Raw genomic sequence first — 2711 nt, 5'->3', positions numbered from 1 at the left:
CCTCCAATTTAATATATTCCTAAATGAAATCATGTCCTCTTGCCCACTCCTGTACCTGTAGCATCTACCTCAGTTAGTGCTATCACTAACGACTTTACCTCTAAAAAAGGCAACCCTTCAAAGCTGGCTCAAGGTTCTTTTCATGCTCTCGACACATTTAAATAATTTTGCCCTAGAAGCGTGTCTCAGGTTCAGCTACTCCTCTTGATCCCACAGCCACTGCCTTGGATCAGGTACTTATTTCTCACTTGGACAATTGCAGCTGCCTACAGCCTGTACTCCCCGCTCTTCATCTTTTCTCACACCGATCTCTCCTAGAAATTGCCCCCAGGTCCTCATTCCCAAAAAAGAGCTTTAAAACCTTGCTTTCGGTTGAACACTGTCCAAACACATTCCCATGGCATTTAACTAAATGAGAATAATACATATAAATGGCTTACTTTGTCTCTGGTGAAGAATAATGAATAATACTATCACTATTAATTGCATTGTTAATTGTATACACAGTTCTTTACTTTATTTATTATTATTTTATTATTTTATTTTTTTAATGCCTGCATCACCTGGTATTCCTAGGTGGTCTCCCATCCACATACTAACCAGGCCCAACCTTGCTTAGCTTCCAAGATAAGACAGGATTGGGCACATTCAAGGTGGCATGGCCATAGACTACACGGTTCTTTAAAATCTACTCTCAGCCTAACTTTATTCTTGCTGCTGATCCAAAACGCCCACTTTTCCAATCACACTGACTTTCTCCTAGTTCCATGAACTCAACAGGCCATTTCACAACTTCCTGCCTTTGCACATTCTGTTCCCTTTGCCTATAATACCTCCCTCCCTCCTTCCTTCCTTTCTGAACTGCCAGGCAAATGGTTACTCAGCTTTCAAGACTTAGCTCAAATTACCTCCTAGGTGAGACCTCCTAAATCCTCAGGTGGAATTAATCATTTCCCTTCTCAAAGAAACATTTTTATATCTTTGCTATAGTAGTCCTCACATTTTATGGTGATTTATTTGTTGCTCTCGCCATGTTACACTGTGAACATCTCAAGAACGGGTGCTTTGTCACCCATTTTCATCACCCAGTATCTAGAATAGATCCTGAATTAGAGAAGGTCTGTGTATTGGTAGGTGAAAGGCCAGTGGCCTGAATGTAACAATGGTTCTTCTAGAGTTACATTAAATGTATAAAGATAATTACTTAAAGGGGGCAGTTTTTCACATACACTTTCTATTCCTTCTTTTAGTGTTACTTTAAGGAGACAATAACATGAAACATTTAGCTGAGCCTTCCTTGGAGAGGGCAGAAGTATCTGAGATGTAGAAGTAGGCTCTTTTAGGGTTCCTCCGTTCCCTTTAGTTGCGGTACAAATTACTTCACCCACTTTGCGAACTTGTGTTTTGATCTATTCATTGTAAGGAACAGAATGCTATTCAAGTTATTTAAGCAAGTAAGGTACTTATTTTGTTATAACATGGCACCCAAAGGGTGGCAATGAAGTACAGTGATGGAACTGGGCCAGGGAACCGAAGGGTGGGGTCTGGGTGCTCTTTTTCTCTCAAGGGCCATGTGGTTTCACTTCTCTGCCTCGCTCTGGTTATGGAGGCCTTGCTTTTCTTTTCAGTCTCCTGTGAGACTTTATTTTCTCTTCATTTGGCATGCATGGGAGCCCCAAATGGCAGCCTCAGCTCAGCTCCCATGACTTTTCTGCTCAAGGGCTGTGATTAGCAACTTCCCTTTGGGCTTAAGTACTTTTAAATTAATTAAAAAGGAAGCCATTAGACTGAGGTGGCCTTAATGCCTTAGTAGCCTGTGTAAACAAACCAGAACCTACGCTGAAATGCCTCAAGGTTTAGAAATCAAAACCTAAGGGCAACCAATCACAAATAGCCAACTAGGCTTTTCCCAAATGAGGCAACCACTCAAGATATAGCCAATGAAATTACTTCCTTTCTTTGCCATGGCCTCTTCTCTTTCCCCAGGCTCCTGTCGGCGGAGCACTTCTAACCACTTCCAGTTTGGTGCTGCCAGATTAGAATAGATTTTTACTCAAATAAACTCTTACAATTTTTAAAATACCTCAGTTTATCTTTTAACAGTACAAGGCCATGAGAGAGGCGCTCCAGTTCGCCTTTCAGGTGGCACACAAATTACATGGCACAGGCCAACTTATTGGTGGGCCTGGCTCAGATCAAGTGACCACCCTGGTCCAGTCAGCTGTGTGAAGTTGGGGCGGGATCATATGGGATCTCATCTGGGGCTGTGAGCGAGGATGGATGATCTGGAAGGGTTATAGGTAGTATAGCCACCTCCAAAGGTATATTCCCCCTCGTCCCCCCAGAAAGAAAACTTGCCCTGCACCTTTCTGCCTCGTGCTTCATCACTGCCAGCCTTGCCAGCCTGCTGCTCTACTAGCACCAACGGTGCTGAACAGAACACCTGTAGACGCCAAAAATTAAATCCTCTTAATACAGTAGTTAAAGATTAAAACCATCGAAGGAACATCAAAGCTAGGAAAACATACAGGTAAGGCAGAAGTTAGAACATATGGTGAATTTAGCAATCTATCTTCTATCTGATAGCAGATTTTCAGAACATGGTGACTACAACAATTCTGAGAGTCAAACTTTATTTCATCCATTATTCCACATAACAGGTAACCATTATACTCTACCAATTTCCTCTGCTCCCCTCATCTTCCAAATGG

At 42.2% G+C, this 2711-nt stretch overlaps 1 protein-coding gene and 1 pseudogene across 2 annotated transcripts in view; both read right to left on the bottom strand.

The window, feature by feature from the left end:
- Nucleotides 1-2711, bottom strand: part of MOB3B (MOB kinase activator 3B) — a 182321-nt gene that overhangs the window by 75703 nt on the left and 103907 nt on the right. The window lies entirely within an intron of this gene.
- On the bottom strand, nucleotides 552-670 carry LOC111733696 (annotated as a pseudogene).

Source organism: Pteropus vampyrus, unplaced genomic scaffold (assembly GCF_000151845.1).
Source record: "Pteropus vampyrus isolate Shadow unplaced genomic scaffold, Pvam_2.0 Scaffold619, whole genome shotgun sequence".
Classification (NCBI taxonomy): domain Eukaryota; kingdom Metazoa; phylum Chordata; class Mammalia; order Chiroptera; family Pteropodidae; genus Pteropus; species Pteropus vampyrus.
This window is presented reverse-complemented; position numbering and strand designations above follow the sequence as displayed.